At 47.7% G+C, this 14899-nt stretch overlaps 1 long non-coding RNA gene across 2 annotated transcripts in view; it reads left to right on the top strand.

Moving 5' to 3' along the window:
- LOC309845216 overlaps window positions 1-7597 on the top strand; it is a 30284-nt gene extending 22687 nt beyond the window's left edge. Inside the window, exons 8-9 of one of the 2 annotated variants that reach the window (XR_014301112.1) lie at window positions 3799-3928; window positions 6979-7597. This is a non-coding gene — a long non-coding RNA (uncharacterized lncRNA). Of the gene's footprint in view, window positions 1-3798 lie in introns of both variants that reach the window. The other variant, XR_014301113.1, reaches the window with a different exon arrangement.
- The last annotated feature ends 7302 nt before the right edge of the window (window positions 7598-14899 follow it).

The following is a 14899-nucleotide window of genomic DNA, read 5'->3' as shown; positions in this document are numbered from 1 at the left end:
TTTAACTTTTGTGTGAAGGCATACTGATGCATGCGAGCTCCCTGGGAAACTGCCACCAGGATGAGGAGGTAGCCCGAGCCTGGCAGCCTCCAGAGCCTTGAGGAGAGGCATGACCAGCTGTTCTGCCTTCTAAGGAAGGTGGTTGGAGGAATGAGCAAAGTTAAAAGTTGAAGGCCAAGTTTTGAAGCAGGCATGGGGAAAGTAGAAGAGACAATGGCTATGGGGGTGTTAAGCCTAGAGTGAATGACGAGCACTCAGGGAGAGGGCATCTGCAGAGAAAGAGAGAAGGTATTGTGATGAGGCTGGTGTTTCAGGGCAGGGAATGTGGGCTCACCTCAGAAGAAACAGCTCCTTCGCTTGCAGTCAATGAACAAGTCACCTGACCTCATCCATAAAGTGGGGATAAAAGAGCTATCCTCAAGACCTCACCAGATTGGCATTGTGTAGAATAAATAAATGTGTATGAAAATCTTTCATCAATGCCAAAGAACCTCTCCATTGACAAAATTTCCTCTTGGGGCGCGTGGGTGGCTCAGTGGGTTAAAGCCTCTGCCTTCAGCTCAGGTCATGATCCTGGGGTCCTAGGATCGAGCCTGGCATCAGGCTCTCTGCTCAGCAGGGAGCCTGCTTCCTCCTCTCTCTCTGCCTGCTTCTCTGCCTACTTGTGATCTCCATCTGTCAAATAAATAAATAAAATATTTTTTTAAAAAATTTCCTCTCAATGACTGTCCATTTGCCTTTGGTAAAATGTCAGAGCTGTTTAGGCAAACCCCAAGGTTATTTAATTGTTGGATGATCCACTGATGACAGAAATTAATTTTGTAGGAACGGCGAACACCCTCCCCCCACTTTGTTAATCACAGCACCTGGCAAAGCAGAGAGCAGGGGTGAGTCCATGGGAAGCTGTGGTCACCGAGCCCAGGCAGTGATAGCATCTGAGCCATGAAGCTTCCGCCACACATGTCTGTAATTAGCTTATGTCACCACAGGGGCCATACACAGAAGCTCCTGTACATGACAGAGACCCTGAGATAACAAGGTGCATAGAGGGCAGTTTAATTTCTCCAGTGTAAGAAGGAGGAGCACTCGGAGAGTCCAATGTACTCAATACCATTTCCAGAAAGTACACTTTTCACTAAGAATGGGTCTGCTCAGAGTCTGGCTCGTGGTGTGTGTGCCCTGTTGGATGTGACCAAAAGACTGTGCTCAGGCAGTCTTCCCAATGCCTCCTCCAAGATGGCACGAGTGATGGCCTGGGATGGGGAAGGTGGGTATTGAGGTTGCAAAAGAACGTGGAGAACATGTTGGACTGATGTCCATCACAACTTGTCTCTGAGAAGAATTTGTTTCTAAGAGGGTTTGATTAACCTCCTTTCACATTTAAAATAAAGATCTAGGATGAAAGCAAAAGATTCAAAGAGCTAGCAATTACACAGAGACCATAAATGTGCAGGTCACAGGAGGCCTCCCTGCCTCACTTTGCAGATCTGGTCCTGGGCCATTCTCCTTCCCTGTGGCTTATTGGGGGGGCTTTGTAGTGCTCAGCAAAAGGCAGGTCACGTCCATCCCTGTGGCACCGGGGATACTCCTCAGTGTTCAAATCAGATGAGTGAATAACAAAATGTGGCATGTATGTACAAGGAGTACGATTCAGCCTTAAAAAGGAAAAAGAAATTCCAATACCTCCTCCACCACTGATGAGCCCTGCATCCATTATACTGAGTGAAATAAGCTTGATACGGAAGAACAAATACTGTATAACTGCTTATCTGAGGCACCTAGAGTAGTCACATTCGTAGTGACAGAAAGTAGAACGGAAGTTACAAGGGGCCATGGGGAGGTGATGAAGAGTTGATGACTAACCGGTACAGTTTCTGTTGGGGAAGATGAAAAATTTCTGGAGAGGTAGGGTGGTGACGGTTGTCCAGCAATGTGTGCGTCCTTCATGCTGCTGAATTGCGCGCATAGAAATGGTCCAAATGATACAATTCATATTATATCTATTTTACCACAGTTTTTTAAAAATATGATTCCAAAACGTAAAATAAACAAAAAAATAAATAAAAATAAAAATTAGAGGCGCCGCCACATGTCATAAGGAACTTGCTCTGAGAAACTCAACGCATAAGCATCTCACTGATGTGCTGTTCTGTGAGTCTTCAATTTACGACTCCTCTCCGAAATGTGAGATTTGCCACAAGTCGCGGATATATAAGAAGGTCGGGACAAGTCAGGAATGAATATTTTTGCACAGGCTGTGCTTTTGTGTTGGGACATATAAAAGCATTTTTTGGTAGAGGTTGGTTGGCTCTCCCAATGTTTTAGGCAATTTACAGGTGGTGTTAAGTACTTGGTTAAAATCCTTCTAATGTGTGCGGTAATCATTTTAGCTGTTAAAGCATAATGTGAGTTCAGACATCCAGTTATACTAAAATCTTTCCCACTCGCCTACCTCTTGTGCAGATTAGAGAGGGAAATGCGTTCTAGACAATAAAATCTAAGGGGAAAAAAATTGCCATCCTGTTTCAGCTCTGCCATTAAGCCCAACGATGGCGGCCATTGCCGGGTAAAAGGAAAAACAACAAGTTTACAGTTCCTCATTTCCCATGGTAAACAGATTGCTTATTTTAATTTTGAAAATAAAGCGATGGAGGCTATGTAGGTCTGTAAATAAGAGTGTGCATCTCAATTTTCTGCAAATGCTTAAGTGGTTTACATCTGTTTCCTCCCAGTTGTATTTCTCAAACATGAATTTCCATTTTAAAAAGAGTCGTAAAATCACTACGGTTTCTCTGTGGATCTATTAGCAATAAAATAGCCTACAGAGGTTTGCACAGCCATGGAAAATGTACAGTGATAATAGGCTGTCCTGCTGTTACATGGCTTATGCAAACTTTACATTTATCACAGCAGAACCATCTATATCCGCAGGGCTGCAGCCCAGCAAACAACGGAATAAAAAAGACCAGGAGAAGGAAGATGAGACAGAAATCTCTATGTACACATCATTAATCAGACAAGATGAATTCTCAAACTTGGAAGCGGGTTTCCTCCAAGCCAACCGAGAGAAGGAGCAGGAGGAAGCAACTGTGTCAGGAATGGGTCACAATCTGCAACGGACAACTTTCCATACAAATTCTCTCCCACCACAGAAGGCACTTGCTTCTCTCATTGGCTTGCAGTACAGCTCGCCACTCTTTTACTTTTTAATTTTTTTTATTTTTAATTTTTTTAAAGAACAAAGCCAGGTCATCTGTTGCAAACTTTTAGTGCTGCAGGCAATGCGATGATTCTTTCATTACTTTAAGCAAAAGGACTCAAAGTAACCCATTCCTTTCTCACACACCAGTTCTCCCTAACTGTGCTCCCACCTGCCCCGTCTGGGAAGCAGATGTGGGACACAGAGCACTTTATCTGGCCCCTAGAAGCCTGTATCGTAAGTGGGGCTGAGTTGTTTATATCCCTGTAACCCCACTTGGCTTCCCAGTGAAATTCTCCCCCATATTGACAAGGCGGTTGTTGGTTGGTTGGTTTTTCTAAATCTCAATTAATGCACTGAAGGTCTGGTGTGATGGCAGGGAGCAGATTTTAAGGTGGGCTCCTTCCAAAACCGGATGCATGGATTCATGAGTGCACCCAGTTCTTTGCCTGGGAGCCCCATGTGTGCTTCCCCGAAATGGGAAAGAATCAGTACAGTGTGCCCCATGGAGTTTAAGTCGCTTGTCATCTCACAGCCTGTTCTCTTCGGTGGGGTATTCCTTACTTTTTAAAAAGTGTTTTGTTTTATTCATTTAATAGAAGAGTTGGAGACCTGATTCTTGAGGCTTCAAGAGGGAAGATGGAGAGGACACCTTTCCAAGAACCACCTGCGGGGTGACCATTCAGCAGGCGCTTGGCCGGAAGTCCCGCCCTGCAGGAAGAGACCCAGGTGGGGAGAGAAGAAGGAAAGGCGTAAGGGAGAGGAGAGATGGGGTGCAGCTTGCACACCCAACAGCCCAGCAGTTTCTTCCGCTCCTGTACTGTGTTTCTTTTATTCAGGGTGAAGCTGGTTCTTTTGAATTAATTCATATCGATCCATTCCTGGAAGGAGGGGGGCGAGGGCTTTCAGTTGCGTGTCCCCAAAGCATCAGATCACTTCAAACAATTGAGTGGGAAAAGAATCCAACTCCCAGCACCAACCCATTTGTAAATTAGGTGACTAGTTATTAAGACACGATCATTTTTTACCTTGGTTTGACAGTAGCTACATATCCCCTAAGTGTACCATTGTGTGTGTGTGTGTGTGTGTCTGGGTGGGGTGAGGAGAATGTGTTTGCATTCTAGATCTGATGTTCGGTATCAAGTCGCCCCATGATCTCCCAGGAAGTAACAAAGCTTTCTCTGAAGCCTGGAGCTGACAGGACTCTCTGAATCCAGACTTGAGTGAGCTAACTCTCCGGCAGTTTCTCGCTTTGTACTCTTGGTCGTTTCTCCCTGGAGGCTTTGTCTTACCTCCTCTGTCATTAGTTCTCTGGGGGCAGAAGTCTGATTCTTCTTACAAGGGACTCCCCCAGGCCTGGCCAAGCTCACCCAGTGATTGCGTACCCGCAGAGGGTGTCCCAGCCCTGTGAGGTGGGTGCGAGGCAGAGATACGGTGTAAAGTCTCACCAAAGACCCACCTGCTCCGCATCTGCTCCTGAAACCTCGGAAAGGAATTGCAGGCCCAGTGTTCAGCACTGGCTTCCAGAATATTCTCTGGATTGGTTAATGGACAGGTGGATACGGGTTACTGACCTCACTCTACATTGATCAGTCGCGTGCCGTGTTGGCCACTCTGCCATAAACAGAAACTCAGAGTCCATTAGCAAGACTGTCCCCTCTCAACAATCGTTTTAGGTTGAACTGAGACCCATCCAGTGCGAGTCATCGGCAATTGCGGGAGGCATCCGTGTGACTCCTTCTGGTGGCTCCGCACTGGCCACGGGTTTCCATGTCTCCTGGATCTCTTTGGCGACTCCAGGGAAATCCTGACTCTGTTTGAAAACGGTGCTTAGAACGTCATGTCCTGGGTCCTTCCTCAAGTCACTGATGACAGGACCTAGGCCTGATAAAATAGCAACAGTGCTCGTAGTAACAGCAATTGCTACAACAGTTTGGAACTTTCTGTGTGCCAAGGGCCACAAACCAAGACCAGACAGACTCATTAGCTTGTCCAGGCATGGCTGTCCGTGTACGAATTGGGCTACAAATCCATGCCTTTAGGACCTGGCATAGGCTTCTCCTCCAGTCCTAATATCTTCATGGTGTCTTACCTTAGCTGCGTGGAGAGAAATGGTTTCTTGCTCCCAGCCGTCTGAGTGTGCCTGGTGAAGCGGCCATGCGTGGGGCACCCCAGTCCAGCTCCTCCTGAGTACTTCTGACTGGTTCTTCCCGCCTCTCGCCCCCTCTCCTCCTTCCGCACTTCCCCATCCCACTATCCATCTTTTACACAGCAGGACAGGGTAATTCGCTGCATGCTAGGCAGTAACTACATAGTAATAACAATAATTCTTGGTACTTAGAGCTCCTCATCCGAGGATGTCACCCAAGCTTAAAGAAATTTAAATATATCTGCTCACAGCAGTGTGGTGGGGGTGGTCTGGGTCTCATTTTCAGGCCTGGAGAGAGAGACATATGAAAGAAGGAAACCCTGGGTCCTTGAAATGAGGCCCTCCTTACCAGACAAGGAACTAAGAAAGGGAACCACATAGGGAAGGGCCCGATAAAATCTCACGGCCTCTCGGTTCGCTGAAGTTCCCTTACATCCGGAGCTTAGCAGCTTTGCTGAGCCCTCGGGCTTCGAGGCATCCACGAGAAAGGACTGTTCACCCGCTAAGCCTTTGTTATGAAATTAGCCACCAGTGTCTGAGTAGTCTCTCTGGACATTGTCCCCAAGGCAAGCACCACTGGGCTCTGGCATGGGTCTGATGACGGCTCCCTATCTCTACCAACTCTGATCCATCCATCCATTCTTTCTTCCTTCCTTCCTTTTAAATTTTATTTTATTTTTTCAGTGTTCCAGCATTCATTGTTTATGTGCCACACCCAGTGCTCCATGCTATACGTGCCCTCCACAATACCCACTACCAGGTTCACCCAACACCCCATCCCCTCCCCTCCAAAACCCTCAGTTTGTTTCTCAGAGTCCACAGTCTCTCATGGTTTGTCTCCCCCTCCAATATCCCCCAATTGACTTCTCCTCTCCATCTCCCAATGTCCTCCATGTTATTCCTTATGCTCCACAAGTAAGTGAAACCATATGATAATTGACTCTCTCTGCTTGACTTATTTCACTCAGCATAATTTCCTCTAGTCTCGTCCATGTTGATACAAAAGTTGGGTATTCACTTTCCACATGCCCTGGCATGGTTCCTTATCCCTGCTCTGAGGGCAAATTTGCCCACAGGTTTCCCTGGGAATAATCAAGGAGCCTTCCCCAAGTGCACCCTGGGGTGGGGCATGGGCTCTCTAGCTAAAAGTCCAAGGTCTCAGAACCTCATTTTCTACTCCAACACTCTAGCTGCACCTTCCTTGCCAGGGCGAGCCTCTGGGCTTGCTTTCTACCTACCCGGACCTACAGGTTGTACCACTCCATGCTTGTTTAATCTAAAGGTCGCCCCTTCTCACCAAACTGAGCTGTCTTCACCTGCACCCCCATCCGACACACTGGAGAGAGGGATCTTTGGAAGTTCAGTTCACCAGCTAGGGAAATACTGACGTACCTTGGATTAAGCATAAGTCTGATTTTTGGACATGATGATGTGTGTGTGGGGAGGGGGGGGAGTCTTCTTGGAGCACACAGCACATGCCTGCTTCTCTGAAGACCTCACCAGCCCTCTTGCAATAACAAACACGGTCTGGTGAGGTACCCCTCACGTGCAAATGACTGTTCTGGAGACAGGAAGATTTGTGCAGAATCTTCTAAGAATCTAAGAACAGGCCATTGTCCTTACTCTCAAGGAGCATGGAGCATGGAGGCTGCGAGAGGAGACAAGACAGCTACCCACGCAAACACCATGACTTCTTGATTTTCAAGGACGCTCCGAACCTTTACTCCAAGCATGTGCCAAGCTCTGAGGCCAAAAGGTGGTTCTCACCCCAGACCCGGTCACAGTGAGAAATCCAGAAGAAAGGAGAGCAATTTAATCCAGGTAGATGGGATGCATTTCAACAGTAAAACCACTGGAGCTTTCCTTCCGACTCAAAACAAATACATTTGTCAAATACACCATAAATATACATTTGCACTATTTATTACCTCTGCCTATAAAAGAAAATTGTATTAGGTGATTGTGCTGAAAATGTGTCAAAAATATAATTTGCATCTCTTTTATGTGGGTGTTTTTGTGTGTATTTGCTATATTTCAATTTGCTAATATACATATATATCTCTGTAGAGACATATATAAATGCTGTTTAGTTCTTCTGATCTTTGTTTTTATTTTCTTGGTATAAAAATTTCAATATAATTTGTGATTCTAAAAATATTGCTTTTGAAAAATACGGTATGGATTCTTCATTCCCTTAATTCCCATAATCCAATACAATAAAACATTTACTAAAAGTATATTAAAGAGAATGTCCTGAAGGATTTGCTTCTCTTTGACAAACCGTCACTGGAGGATTGTGCGGAATGCTTTCTGTGTTGTCGTGAATTTCACAGAATCCATCTCTCTTCAGTTGGATGATTTCCCTAAGTTTTCCCTTCACCCCTTGGATGGGTGGCCTCATTTCCCCTCTTAGCAACCCCACAAGGCCCAGGGGACCGAGCTTTCGTTACTAGAGCTCATGCTTTCCTCTGCAGATGTTGTGCATTTTGAACGGAGGTATACTCTTCTGCATTATTTTTATTTACAGCATCTGAAATCACCTTCATGTTTTCAGAAAAGGCTTCTGCAATTACGTCTTCTGCTGGTTCCCCTCCACCACCTTTGGAAGCAGGTCGACACTCCCCCCCCCCATGTTAGGGGAACAAGGGATAAGGCCCAAGTGGAGATTATGTCACTTTAGGGTCACACAGAAAATCATTAAAAGATTAAGACTCAGGTCTCCCAAGTCTCAACTGTTCTGCTTTGCTGTTAAAAATGTCACCTTCGTTCCTTTTCCTCATCTACCAGCCACATACATATCATTTTTCCTGCACCAGACAACATCCAGGGCCAAGAGAGGCCACTGTCCCTTCAACCCTCTTTTCAACTCTGGAAAAGAGATCCATGGTCAGAGTTCCCCGGGGAACTTGGCCTCACAGTGTGGTGAGGCAGACAGAGACTGTTCTAGACTGGATCATGACGTCACCATCCCCTACCCCATGGCTCTTCCTATGTTGAAATCCAAACCCCCAATGGGACTGTACCTGGACAGAGGGCTTTTACAAAGTAATTAAAATTAATTGGGGGTAATAAAGATGGAGTATCATCTGATCGGACTGGTGGCCTTCAAAGGAGAGAGAGAGAAAGAGAGGGATCTTTCTCTGCACCTGCACACACAGGGGAGGCCACCGGAGGACAGAGTGAGAGGACAGCTCCCACAGCGTGAACTTGGACCTGCAGCCTCCAGACCTTTGAGAAGTAAGTGTCTGCTGTTGAAGCCACCCACTATTAAGGCAACCCAAGCAGACGGAGACAGTGACCTTACAGCTTGACTTCAAAGTCATCTCCTGAGGTCTGTGTGGCACTGGCAGAACCTAGAGGCTGCTCAGAGTCTGCCTGGGAAAAGTTTGCCAGAGGGCGTCCCTGGAGATGAGGTGATCCTACAGCAAAGGGAGCAGAATGGACCCCCGAGTCACAGCCAGGGGCTGGCACAGGGCCCGACCAAACATCAGCACATGACTAGGGGTTCAACCAATCACAGACTTGAGCTGCCATTGGCGATGGAACAAGAAGGTCCCGGATGAACACGGGGTCTCCCCTTGGAGACCAGGTAGCTGAAAACCTCATGGCCGAGAAGTTCCCATCTGTCCTGCTCAGTGGGACCTTGTTGGTCTCCCCTTCCCACCACATATTTGAGCACCCTCCGAGGGGAAGAAGATGGTGTGGCAGAGGATGGTGGTCTCTGAGAGAAGAAATATTTTTAGTAAAGGGACTGATAAGTCAGCCGGACTACCTGTAAATAGGACTGGACACTTGGTTCGCGCTCTCCTTCTACTGGTGGGGGCTCAGGAGGAAGCCTGAGCAAATAAAGGTGTAACGGGAGGTGTAACTTAGGTTGAATGCGTGCCTTGCTGACAGAGGGAATTATGGAGTGTTCCTCTTCCCTGGGAGAGGTATAGTTGGGGACCAGACCAACTCCTGCCATCTTCTATGAAAGTGAGCATCTCAGGAACTTGGGTAAATGATGCCACCTCTCCCATCCTTTATTCGGACTCCCCTGCACTTAGGATACCTAGGCTGTGCTGCATTCTTAACACAGCAGACAAGATTTGCATTCTCAGATATCTGTATCCTCTCAAGTCCATTGTAAAATGTCCTGAGCAGAAACACAAAAGGGTACCAAGTACAGAGCTCTGATAAAGATTGTGCCCTCACAGCCTTCCCTGGGTGGGACGTGAGTGTGTGTGGACTTGGCAGCGGGGTTCACCATCCAAGCTGAGCTGTGGCCTCCGGGGCTGGGTGACAGCCTGGACATCGGCTATGGGACCATCAGCTTCCATTTGAGGAACCCAGTCCCCACATCTGTAGAACAAAAGAGTTGAGCTCGGGGCCCATTATAATTCCCTTCAAGGTCACAATTATATGACAGTGTGAGATCTCTTATTTCATCTTTTATTGTCTTTCCAAAGGTCCATCTGGAGAAACAGAGCTTTACGTAACTTAACTGACTTAGCACTCACCCAAGCCTACGAAGAAGGCACGGTTATTGCCATTGCCATTTTACTGACGAGGAAACTGAGACCCAGGGTATAACCTGCCTACGGAAACAGAGTCAGGAAGGATTAGAACTTGCTCAGATACAGAACGAGGCTCCCGTTTGAGCCACCACGCTGTGCTGCCTCCAGCCTTGGGAATTACTAGCCAGTAGGTTAGCTTTGGATGAAACCGGAACCCACACTTCCTGAGTTTGGAAGCCTCCCAAGGCCAAGGCTCACTTTCACTCCTGCATGCTTGTTTCCCTCTCACTCCCAGCTCAAAGATTACTAGCTAAACTTGTCCTCTCACAAACACTTACTGAATGCCTGTCCCGGCCCAGGGACAGGCATCTGAAGTGAGTGCCATTAAAAGGGAAAAGGTTGGGGACTCTCTCAGCAGACAGTCAGCTTCTCAGCTGTTTTTAGGGACATGCGCTCATATATTTCATGCTCATCCTGGATAACCCGGTTCTATCATCTCACAGAACGCTGTAGGAATTCTCCATGGGGCTCTCAGCTGAGCCCCAGCAGAACCCTGAGTGGGCCCATCTTCCCTTGTGATTTATAATCTTCCTAATCTTCAACGGTTTGTTTGGCTTTTGCAAAGAGATGGTGGGGGAGAAGTGGGAATACCTTGTCTTATGGATGGATTTGCTTGTAATTCACTTTAATTCCCTGCCATGTGAAACTGTGTGCATTTATCCTTTTGAGCACCGTGACTTTTTTATACAAAATAATCATTTCTCAAATAGATGATAGGCACTCAACTGGAGGCCATGTCCTCTACTGTGAAAACAACAATAACATAGTTACTTCCTGAATAATACCATGAGGGGCTTGCCTCCCATCCCAAAGAACGTGCTTCAGCAACACAGCCCTCTCCGACGGACACCTGCTGACCTGTCAGATGAAGGAGCAGGACAGACCACCTGGCTTCTAGACTGAGTCCACACAGTGCTGGTCCTTCAGGAGACCAAGGAGCTGCCCAGGCAACAGCACAAAGCTTGTGGGCAGCACAGGTGTTTGAGATCCTGCTGAGGTTGCGCTGGTCCTGGGGGAGAAAACAAACCTTTCTTCCCCAGGTTGACTCCACCCACCCTCGGGCCCTGTGTGCTTGCTGGGCCAGTGGCCACTAGCCTGGTAAATGCCAAGGGCAGAGGACGTATTGGAGTGAGGAGCAGGTTCTCAGCTGCTGCCTGTGCTTGGGGCAGAAGGAAGTGCCTTGAGGGATGGTGCAAGGAGCCACGCTGGGAGGCCCTGGCAAGGCTGGGAACAAGGCTGGGAGAGTGGAGAGTTCTGCACCTGCTGGTGACTATACACCCCATGCAGGGTGCGCTGGGATGTGCTGAGTCCACATTTGAAGAGGACTGCTGGAACTCCAGGAGGGCGTGGCCTCTTCTCATTCACAGCCTGTGTGCTGAGTTGGTAGGAAGAGACCAAAGCCATAGAGAGGCCCCGCAGGGAACTGAAGTGCTCTCAGAACAGTGTGGTCCAGCTAGACCTCTCAGGGCCCCCGGGTGGGAGACAACAGGCGGAGTGGGGGTCGAGGGAAGGAAAGTCTTCAGCAAGAGACTCTTTTCTGCCACCAGGCCTCCAGCAATATTTGGAGCCTGAGCACTGGCTCAGAAAGGGAGGTGGTCTGTTCTCTCCTGAGGTTCCTTGGCAGAGCTCCAATGGGAATGTCATTCTGGAAGACATCTCTGGGCTGTGTGAATTCCTTAAAGCTGGCTGAGGTGGTGGCCAGGAGCCAGCAGCCCACCCACCCCCTCTCTGGATGGAGGCCATTTTGTCTGCCTGCTGCCGCACCAGCCAGCCTGCGCACCGAGCCCGAGGCACTGAAGGAGAAGGCTCCAGCACCCCTGCCCTCTGGTACCAGTTGACTCTCCAGCCAATGTGCACACTCTTTGTCTCTAGGAAAAGCAGGAATGCTTCAGTTGTCTCAAAACCGTGTCTTCTCCTAGAATATGGCTGCATATAAAGGGGGGTGGGGGCAGGCGGGGAAAAAAGACGACACCAAGTGCAGAATAATGTCAAAGGGAGTAGGCTCTCTCCCTCCATTTTCCATATTGTTTCCTATTTTCAATAACTACTGGGTGCCAGAGAGGAAAGGAACAACTTTAAAAAACAATTAGTGGGACATGTGGTGTTCATTCTTGGCTGGAACTACGCAGCCTCATCTGCTGGCAAATACTCTGCAGTCTTTCATGAAAAATGTTTTAGAACTAATGAGCTATATTTGCATTCCCCGTAGAATGGATTCGGAATTTTTCATCTACGCCACACCATGAAAAATGGATGTGTTTGGCACAGAAGTCATTTGAACATAAAGCCCAGTCTCAGTGGAAAGACAACCTTCAGAAAACTTTTCAAGTAACTTAGCTCATTCGCACTTGCTTCCACCGGGGAAGGTCAGGCTCGTGTGAAAGATGGAAATTTCCTGTACAAACCTAGATGCTGATGAGATTTGTTTTTGTAGATAATCTGCAGCAGTGAAATTTTTCATAATGTCACTGCAAAATAAATTAAAATGTTCATCTTCATATGGCTGGTTCCATTGCATTAAAATAAATGTTGCAAGCTCATTTAATTAGTATAGTTAGGAATGTCTCTTCCCTGCTTCACTGACTCTCCAAATCACAAGTTAATTTGTCAAAATCAGACCATTGTTTTTCCTTCATTCTTCATTACTAGAGACAGCCCCATTTAAATAAATGTTTATGCTACAGAGAGCAGGGCAGTGAACAACCCCAAATATTTTCATAAGCCAGTGCTGGAAAAGTTTAAAACACAGAAAGTGAAGATGTGGGTTTTTCCCCCCTCCCTTTGTGGTTATTGGATATCTGACCAGCTGAAAAGGTACAAAATTGAGCGGTCTGCTATAACTGATGATACCCGGTCCGCCATTGCTCATGTTGGCGGGCTATGTCCTTTTGAAAGCGGTTTTCTTCTATGTTTTCAAAGACAAATGATGACAAAAGATACGATCTCTATAAATTACCCTCATCAAATCATTCTCTTCACGAACCTTTGGTTAATCAATTAGTCGGTGATGGGGGAGGGTCTCCACCGGGCTGGGGTGGGAGTTTCTGGTTTTCACCACCGTTTGCTCACCATTCCCGACCATGAGCAATCAGGCGTTTCTGCTGAAAATGCAAGAGATGACCAAACTCAAGGGGTTCCTCTTCTTCTCCTTCACTTTCCAATCTCCCCAAACCTCCAAGAAAAATCAGAAGTGACCACTGACAAAGCTTGACTTCCTGGCAGTGAAGTTGTGTTGGGGTAAATGATGAAGACCACGGGAGGGAGGTTCGTGTAACTGGCTGAAGTGTTATGTCTTTCGAGATCTTCTGGAAGACATCCCTCGGTAATGAATGAAAGAGCTGATCGGATCATATCAGTGCCCCATACCAGTGAGATGCTGCACTCCTGCCCATAGAGACCCTCCCTACATGGGACAGGATCCCACCAAGCATGGGTGGGTCAACTATCTTCTCTGAAGCTCTGCACTTCACCGTGATGGAGTGACCTGACCTCTCTCTTCCATAAAGAAGATAAAAGACAAGTCCAGTGTTTTCTTGTTACTGTACAGGGTTTTCTTGTCCCATTACCCATCTTCCTCTGCCACTCTTGCTTTGCATGGCCTTTCTCCTCTGGATCAAATGGATGCCAGGAAATGGATGGGGTTCTTCCCATTTCTAGATGTGCGCCATGTTTTAAAGACTTTGCAAGCTGTCCTCGGTATGAATCTGATGAGGTCCGATCTGTAGACTCAAACTCTTTTTTCTCTTCTTTCTTCACACAAACTGGGACCAACTTTGCTTCATTCATAAACTACTTAACGACCGAGAGGCTCTAGTTACTAGGTGTTGTACGATGTGCTTACTTGACTTCCAAAAATCAGAGCTCTCTGCGGCTACCACAGACGCGGGCCAGCACGAAGCAGCAGACCTGGTGGCCCACTTCCCTGACGGCTGGGCGGGGTCCGCCAGTGGTAGCTGAGCACCACACTGAGCAGGCCTCCATTCCTTCACTCCTTCATGCGATACACATGTGTGGGCCACCTCGAACTTGGCACTGAGTGTGGAAAGCCGATCTGCTTTCCATCAGGCAGAAGAAGTGCAGCCTCCTGACTTGATCGGGGGTGGGGGGGTGGGAGAGGCAAACAAGCCCCGTATGTAGCCTCCTGTCTGACCCCTGAAGCCTGCCGCCTTATCTGGAATGATGGAGTAACTGAAAACGACTCCCATGTCTCTGGTTGGCTGTGGCGCAGCCTTTGTGAAACTGAAGAGCGAGCCATGTACCCAAAAGGCCAGCGACCTGGGGCGGGCCAAGCATCCAGCGCTGACAGCAGCCGAAAGGTAATGCAAAATGGTCACCTGGGAGTCCCCTCTCCTTGGGTCAGCTCACTCTACACTGCATTTCTTGGCCACCAGGAGGATTCATGTGCACCTCAGGCACTGAGAAGGCCTGAGGCAGAGGAAGCCCAAGAGGCAAGAGCTAATTAGAGAACCAGGGACACGTTTTCTTAGGAAAAACCATGCTGCCCCATCATATTGGCCTGATTCTCCATCCCTAGATCAAAAGCCAGGTGGGAAGCATGGAGCCACATTGATCAGCTCTGTGTCCAAGAGCAGGCCACCGGAAGACAAACACAAAAAGGCTTGGTGAGTCTTCCGTCAGGGGGAGAGGAAGGCCGCCATTCAAATCCCAGGCTCCACTGACCAGCCATGACCTGGTAGAGGTCCCTGACCTTACAGAGGCCTTCTCTCACACACAAAAAGAACATCACCGCCACCATGTATCCTTTACATGTTTCCTATGAAAAATAAACAAGACACTACATGTAAAAGTGATCTGGCATGCATCAGGGTGTTGGACAAATGTTAGTGCTCTTCCAGGGGCTTTTAGAAGGAATAAGCCGGCAGAGGAGCGGGCAGGCCGCCGGATGGCAACGAGTGTGGGGTAGATAGAGTGTCCTTTGAAAAAAGTTAATGCCATTGATTTTTAATCATGTCTGATGGCTAAACTACTCTTGCA

This window comes from Mustela nivalis (genome assembly GCF_964662115.1).
Source record: "Mustela nivalis genome assembly, chromosome: 12".
Taxonomy (NCBI): domain Eukaryota; kingdom Metazoa; phylum Chordata; class Mammalia; order Carnivora; family Mustelidae; genus Mustela; species Mustela nivalis.
The sequence above is the reverse complement of the archived record's forward strand: the minus strand, read 5'-3'. Positions and strand labels throughout refer to the sequence as shown.